Raw genomic sequence first — 7,934 nt, forward strand, 5'->3', positions numbered from 1 at the left:
TAAATGTATTGAAATTGGTTGGTGAGTATGTAAATGACCCTCGTCCAGTCATCTTTCAAGAGAGGGGTAGAGCTCTATTTACAAAGTTCAGGCTGCAAATAAGGAAGGAATTTAAATCACTCGAATCGAACTATCGGGAAAGATTCTCTTGACTTGACTGAGTTCTGTGAACATTTAATTGCTTTAATGATCCTGGGGGCTCCTTGAATTTTTCTTCTTGAGACTTTTGATTTAATTATGAACGCCTCATATGTGGAATCTCTTTGACTATCAAATTATGCATCAAACGCTTTTAAAAGTAGTTTAAAGGTTTGGTTCGACTCGGATTAGACCAATTCTGGTATTATTGGGTTTATCTCGTTGAGTCAGTAAGTTTGACTATATGTTTGCCAACATTTGAGTTATGGATGACTTTTAATCAAAGTTTGAACGTTGTGTGTGTAAATACAAAAGTTTAAGCGGTAGAAATGTAAATACATAAGTATTGAGTGCTATGCATGTAATTTTTTTTTCTATTTATTTTAATTTCGCCCCGTTCTCTCCCGCTACCTCCTCTCGGCTTGCCCTAGGGTTTCTACTTCTGCGCATCTCGAACGGCAGAACATCAACGTAAGCTCAGTTGTTTGTTCTTACTCAATGGATTCCTCCATTCTATTAATCTCAGAAGCTGTTCATCCGTCGCCGTCTAATTCTAGCTCTCAAGTCTATTCTAGTTCGATCTTGCGCACCTTCCATTGTAGCTCAGCTTCGCTTTTAATGCTCTGAAGAAAGGATTTAGGCATGCATTTTTATTTTCAGTAAGGTAGGTTGCAATTAATTTTGATTAGCTTGTTTTAATGGGACGTCTAAACCGCCAGATTTGTTTGCTTACCTTACTAGAATTGTTTTTTGAAGTTATGAGTAGTTTTTAATTAATGGAGCATTTTAGGGTGTAGGGAGAAACTAAGCTTGTCAAAGAAGAGGGGGAAAGTTAGGGAAGAAGGTGGGGGTTTTAGTTAAGATGGCTTCATTTTTTTAATCTGTGGTCTCACCTAATGTACTTGTATGATCTACTAGGTGTATGGGAATGAGGAATGCTTTGATTCTTGTTTTAGAACTATTTAAAGTGCTGAATATTTTAAATGGGAAGAATTTGAGTCAAGTATCAAGATATGCTGACATGCTGACATAAAGTTTTTTGGGATGAGTATTTTATTTATTGGATTTGTTTTGATGATGAACTACAAGAGTTGGTTGATTCATTATGCATTCCACTTATCTCTCCTTAAAATTCATCTTCATTGAATTTGAATCATGAGTCCTAAAATTGATACTTCAAATTGTGCTTAAGTATATGGCTTTTATTAGGGCAATTTGTGTGGTATTTTTCACTTGTCATTCTAAGTTAGAGAGTTCTATGAGGCAAATGCTTAAAAAACTAAAATTTTGGAGAAAATTTGGAGAAAGAATGATAGTAGGTGTTTTGTACAATCTCAACCTCAAACAGTCTTCTAATCAATGGAGCACCAAAAAAAATCCTTTTTTTTTTATGTGGTTAATTAATTATGTGGAATTGATCATTGAATTGAACTATTTGTAATTTATATGGAAATTTTCCTATCTTTTATTTGGCTGCCTTTTGCGATTTTTTTCTTGCCTTCAGGCTTTCAAATTTTTATGATTTATTTTCTTTTATTTTTATTTGTTGGATTAATTAGCCTTATAATCTATTCTAGTAATTTTGATGATAACAAACATATGCTTGGATGATGTAATGTTTGAATTAAATATTTTAGTTCCATTAATTTTATAGATATTAGAACTAGATATCGAATCAAATTTTGAGCAAAGATGAATCGAAGATCAATCAAGATGGATAGCTTGGAGCTATATATAGAAAATAATTTGAATTTTCCTGTATGGTTTGCTTTTGCTAACAATTAAATTATTTACTCAATTAATAATTAATTAAGAATAATAACATTAAGTTAATTATGTTTTTTAAATATTTAATTATATTTTTCATAATTTGAAAATTTTCTTAAATACTTACTACATAACATTAACTTCATGAAAATAATATAATTGGATGTTAAAAGAATAAATCCTATTTTATACTATTATATTTGAAAATTTTTTGAGTTATTACATAAATTATTTAATAGCACTTGAATATTAATCAAGAGATTTAAGAATCATCATAAAAATAAGAGATTTATTTTTCCGCCCGTATCTTTGTTACCGTTACAACATCCTTAACTTCTATGTATTCCAGTAGATTTATTAGCTACTGTAGATGCATTTTAATAGTTTACATGACACGCTTTTGATCAAAATTCAATTTATTATTATTTTCTAACATCACAACTTTTCTGCTGAACTAACTAGCCGTTATACACACATTTGGACTTATTTATGTTTGACTTTCCTATTCTGTCTAGATGTTTCTTAGCCTTTCGGATCTAATAATATTTTAATAAAGATCAATTTTTTTTATATAATATTTTTAGAATAGTATTATTCATTAAAATTGATTTAAAGAACCTATTAGTTATAAATAGCCCCACTTTCTTTTTGTACAGGTTGTTCTTAAATTCCAAAAATTCCAAAATTGCTCTCTTATTCTTCTTCTTTCTCTTCAAGCAAAATCCTTAAGCAGAAAGTTCAAATTTTTATTCCAATCGCGCTACATAATTGCAAGATCGAATTTCTTGGTTTGGAAGCCTCTACGCACTTAATCAATCAAACTCCTTTGAAGTCTTAGAGTTTATTTTCTTCTTTTCAAATCATTATTTGCTTTTCATATGTTTATAATATTTATATTTCTTAGAAATATTTATTGGTGGACGGAATACTTATTAAGCATCTTAGATTAAGTTTTGAATGGTTAATTTTTTTCATTAATAAAGGTAGTAAGCAAGTAGGTTTATTGTAATATAGATCTACTCTTTAAACCTATAAATGTTGAAATGTATCTTTAAACTCAGTGAGTTAAACTGTTTCAACTTAAAATCATAAAAATATAGCACTCCTTAACTAAAATATAAATTTATTTTATAGTGAACAAAACTTACATCCATTTGCAAGTTATGAGGTGATTATCAACTCTTTGAAAATTCATCTCAAATTATTGTTAGGATATTGTGCTGTAAAATTTTTTGAGCTTCTATAATCTATACATTTTATAACTTTCTTTTTCTTTATTTAAGCTATTTGGTCTAGTAAAAATCATTGTATTTAGATTGGGATGTAATCACACGTGTAAGAGAGTACTTAAGTTGTAAGAAACTTCTTCAGTTTGAAGAAGTGAAGATTTATTGATAAAACTCGAATTAGTGGATTTATAGCCCGAGAGTTGGCTAGCATGGATATAGGCTTGGTTGGCCAAATCACTTGAAACTATTGTCTGTTATATGTTTTACTAGCACTTGTGGTTCTGTGTTATCTATTTTACCGGCAATTACTTAAATTTTTTATTAATTAATATTCTTACAAAACAACATTAAAATTTTATTAATTAGTCAAATTATTTTCTTAAATCCCAATTGACCCCTTCTTGGGTGCCATAGTCATCCTATATTGTGCTTATCATAAATTTACTAGAATTGATGTCATAACTAAATTGTAACTTTTCATTGTTTTTTTTATGTATTCCAGGTCATTGTTTAGGGCTTATTTGGGATCAATTTTTTTTCTTTTTAAAAAATATGTTTGTTTAGTGTGCTTTTTATGTATTTTTATTTTTTGTTTCTAAAAATAAATTAAAAAGTTTTTGAAAATACTCAAAATAACTTTTGGGTGTTCTGAATGTTCTTAAAAAATTATATTTTAATCAAATAGTCAAATATATTTTATTTCAAATTAAAACTAAAAAAGTAAAATAAAAACCAAATATAGAAAATAAAAAACATAAGTTATCTCAAATGGCCCCTAAGAGAATACTTTTTTTAAGGGGTCCCATGGGATCACTTTTATTCTTTATTTTATATTTTTTGTTTTTATTATGTTTTGATCATGTTTTGATTATAAACAAAGCATGTTTAACATATTTGATTAAGTGATGGTTCTTTTTAAAAAGACTTAAAATACCTAAAAGTTTTTTTGAGTGTTTTAAAAAATATGTTGATTTGTTTTAGAAAAAAATAAAAATATGTAAAAAAACAAACTCAACAAATATGTTTTTAAATAAAACAAAAAACAAAAACAAAATTGATCCCAAAAAAGCTCTAACTAATCACTCGTGAAATCTATTTTGGGTACATGCATCTAATTTTTGTAGGCGAATATGGTGTTCGATGCATTCTTATGTGTTGGTTTTTTTCTCGATCATATTTGTTGCAAACTAAAATATCCATGGTAACAAAGAGAAGATTTTTTAGCTTAGTTTTGAATGAAGATTTCAAACATAATCAGGTGAGTTACATGCTATGCATAGAAGACAAATTTTTGTACGAAAACTTGAGGAAGGGAAGAGCCACAAAATCTTTTTTTTCTCTGGACTTATATAAGTTGTGAGTATAGCTGAGTATAGTGTAATGAGATTTAGACTATTAGGAGCATATTTTATTTTAAAAATGATAACTATGATCTTGGGTTGGGTCAAAGTTTGTCATCCCATCTTAAGCTTTCAATCTCGTTCTAAAAAGAAGTTAAATGTCTTAGAAATCCATAGCATTGGTCTGAGGTGGGGAAATTTACATATGTAGCACACAATTCTTATATATTTATATATCTCAAATCGAGATTTTCATATTTGCATAGCACTTGGGTGCTTTTAAAAAGTCATAATAGTGTTAATTAATTAGTTAAATATGAAAGTTTAGGTTTGAGATCTGCAAATACTTCAGAATTGAGCGCTATTTATGTAAATGCCCCTTCAACATTTTATTTCTCTCCTGAAAAGAATTTGATTATTCTAAACATTTCATCAGTTGGGAGAGGGATGGAGGTGGAGGCAAGAACACATCAACAACAATGAGGTGGAAAAAGGGTGAAACAAAGGAGTATCATTGAAGAAGACCAACAAACTCAAACCATAATGTAATTTGGATGATTTTAGCTGATTTCAATTATTTTTGCAATCTTCTACACTTATTGTCTGACATTTGTTCTTTCCTTTTTTCATTTGCAATAGTTTCTCATGTGCTTCCATCTCCCATTTTTCCATTTTCCAATGAATCTATCACCAGTTTGAGCATGTTTTAATTATTCTTTTTAAACACTGTTGTAAAGCACATTTCATTTGCAATTGAATCTCATGCAATTTGATCAATAAAATTGCTTAATAAAAACTCCAATCAAAACTAGATATCTTTCTAGTCTCACTCTTTGGGAGCATCTCTATGATTTTTGGGATTGATATGGACTCTGTTGATTATGGGTGCACATTAATTGCCTTAATTTGAAATATTGAGTTCATCTCAGTTTGTCTCTGATTGATTTGATCCACGACTTGTATAGCTCATCACTACGGCCTACGAGGTTCACAATTAGTAATCTAATACGAACAACAAGGTCAACGTTCGTTATTATTATTCATAATATATTTCTCGTTTTTTTTTTTGTCATTTATGCTCTAATGAAATGTTGTTATTTACTGAGTTTGATTTGTCAAACTCACACGTTGACATTTTTATAGAACAGGTTTCACCTAGTTATTTATCATACCGTCTCCACTTTAATAATCTGTTAAGCATACTATTTAAAATAATATTAAAAAAATTAGGAAGATTTACATACATACCACTCAATCCTTATTATTTACATGTCTAACATTTATACATCATTTTTGACATATAAGTCGCCTTACTTTGTATGGGTATGGGCGTGTAGGGTTGTCAATTTGGCTCGTTGTTCGTGAACAGCTCGTGTTCGGCTCAGTCGTTAAGCTTTAACGAGCTGAACACGAACAAACATTTGCTCGTTGGTGTTCGACTTGAATTGACTCGAAAATAAATAAATAAATAAATATTTCATAAAATTAAATATTATAAATTGTAATGAATTAAAACTTTAAAAACAAAAAAAAATTATCAAATTTAAAAAAATTAAATGCTATAAATTATAATATATAACAAATTATTAATAAATATTACTTATATAAATATTATATATTTATAGAATATGAGTTATATAATTTATATAATATAATATATAAATATAAAACTAAAAAACCCTAACTCGTTACTCCTAAGCCCTGATGGGCGACCTCACTCTCGATTGTTCTAGAGTTCGGCTGCCTCTCCCTCTTATGGCTCTTCTCGTTCCACTCAATTGCGAAAGATGTTCGGCCGTGAGAGCTTAGGGTTTGTCGTTTGTGTTCGCTGCTCCTCCTCTTCCGAGTCATCTCATTCTCCTCTCAAAATCATGAAAGGGTTTTGGCGGCGAGAGTTTTGGGTTTGCTCTTCCTCTTCCTCTTCTTCTTCTGAGCCCCTTCTTCTCCCGATTCCTCCAATTTCGAGCCAAAGTCGAGCCGAACTCGAGCCCGAAAATATTATTCAAGCCGAACACGAACACACCCTTCACGAGCCATTTCGAACACGAGCCAATTTCGAACACGAGTCAATATCGAAAAAACCGAACACGAGCCGACCTTTATTGCTCTATGGGCATGTGCATTTCATTTTTTTTATGTGATATGAAATATTTGGGTGTTATAAATATAAAAAAAATAAAATTTAGGTGTTAGATATGTAAATAAATAGAAATTGGGTTTTACCAATCGGCCTAAACAAATTCAACTTATAAGAAGGTTGAGGCCTAATATAAGAAGTTCCAACCCAAATTCTTGAACATAATATCCACAAATTTAATCAAGAAACTATTTTACAATCTTTATTTCTACTTGGGGTTATGAATTTAGCTCGAATATTGTTAATTGCTCGAAAATTAATTTAAATTTTGGCTCGGATCGAGATCAGATCAAAATAAACGAGCCGTGCCAAGAGCAGAAACTTTGAGTTGAAAATTTTTCGAGCCGATTTCGAGCCATGCATGAATACGCTTGATAGAGTTTGAGATCGGCTTGTAGTTTTTTTATTTATACAAATCATATATATAATGTTAAATAAAATTGAATAAAATGAGGGAAGAGTTGATTCAAGCCAATTTTAAGCTAGAATGGATTCAAATAATTTAATTTCAATTTGGAACCAGATGGAGCCAATTATGAGCTAAAATGGATCCAACTTGAGCCAACTTGTTTTGATTTTGAGTTGAATAGAGCTCGATTCAAATACGACTTGAAATCAAATATAAAAAGCCTCGAGCTGAATTCGAGCTGCAATAAATCTATTTGAACAGATTTCGAGCCAATTCCAACTCCGCTCGAATTCGGTTCATTGACAGCCCTATAATTCTACTAAATAAAAATTATTTTTTTACTTATGAAATTTAAATCACCTTTATATAAATTACATGATAATGAAAAGAAGAAAAACTTGCTCTTAATAACATTTGATTTATACATTATATAAACAAGCATACATAGGTCTTTAATGTACAATTGTACATATATCTATAAGAAATCATGCATAAGAGTTGATTCATATCATACACACATCACCTAACTTATAACCATACCCTCCTCATCCATCTTCCACCTTTCACTTCCATATCAATAAGTGTAAACCCAACATGCAATATGCATGATTCGAATTCATAGCCTCACAATGTGAGACTGCACCCTCAACCATTATGTCACAGATAAATACACATATAGTCAAGTGTTTGATATGCACTTCAATTTTTCTTTTTATTTTTGCTTATTTGAGTGAACATTATTGTAAATTCATACATACTTGCATATATATATATATATATATAACTGGCGTAGGGGCGAATCACCCTTTTAGTCCATGTGCAAATTTGAATCTGCCTATAAGGGCTGAGATTCGAACCCCTGAGCCCCACCAATGAATCAGAGCTTACACACACATATATATATATATATATAT

At 30.0% G+C, this 7,934-nt stretch overlaps 1 long non-coding RNA gene across 1 annotated transcript; it reads left to right on the forward strand.

The window, feature by feature from the left end:
• The first annotated feature begins 538 nt into the window (after nucleotides 1-538).
• On the forward strand, nucleotides 539-4,961 carry LOC110031324. Its single transcript, XR_002294730.1, has 2 exons — nucleotides 539-802; nucleotides 4,911-4,961. It is a non-coding gene; the product is annotated as an uncharacterized LOC110031324 (long non-coding RNA).
• The last annotated feature ends 2,973 nt before the right edge of the window (nucleotides 4,962-7,934 follow it).

The sequence above is a fragment of the Phalaenopsis equestris genome, unplaced genomic scaffold (assembly GCF_001263595.1).
Source record: "Phalaenopsis equestris unplaced genomic scaffold, ASM126359v1 Scaffold000800, whole genome shotgun sequence".
NCBI lineage: Eukaryota > Viridiplantae > Streptophyta > Magnoliopsida > Asparagales > Orchidaceae > Phalaenopsis > Phalaenopsis equestris.